Source organism: Linepithema humile, chromosome 4 (genome assembly GCF_040581485.1).
Source record: "Linepithema humile isolate Giens D197 chromosome 4, Lhum_UNIL_v1.0, whole genome shotgun sequence".
Taxonomy (NCBI): Eukaryota; Metazoa; Arthropoda; class Insecta; order Hymenoptera; family Formicidae; genus Linepithema; species Linepithema humile.
In genome coordinates, this window is record NC_090131.1 from 4,811,738 (window position 1) to 4,812,073 (window position 336).

A 336-nucleotide genomic window follows, 5' to 3' on the forward strand; every position below is an offset into this window, starting at 1 on the left:
ACACTAAAAAATTCGAAATAAATATTGTACGTAAAATAATAATTTAAGTCTATAAATATTAATTTAATAACAATTTTTTTAACGCTCCACAATTTGTAAAATAATTACATAAACAACAAAATATCAATAAACCAGCAGTCTGTTAAATTTATTTGCATTTCTAACTGTTGGCTTTATTTTTTACCGATTTCTAGAACTTGTTTACTATTTTGCGACTGCGCTAATATATAAAATTAGATTGTATCTTGCAATTTATATTCTAACGAGCAACTATTGCGCGCAAAAAAGACGACAGAGTGAGGTGAGCAAAAGGTTTGTTCTGTTGCGATATCGCCT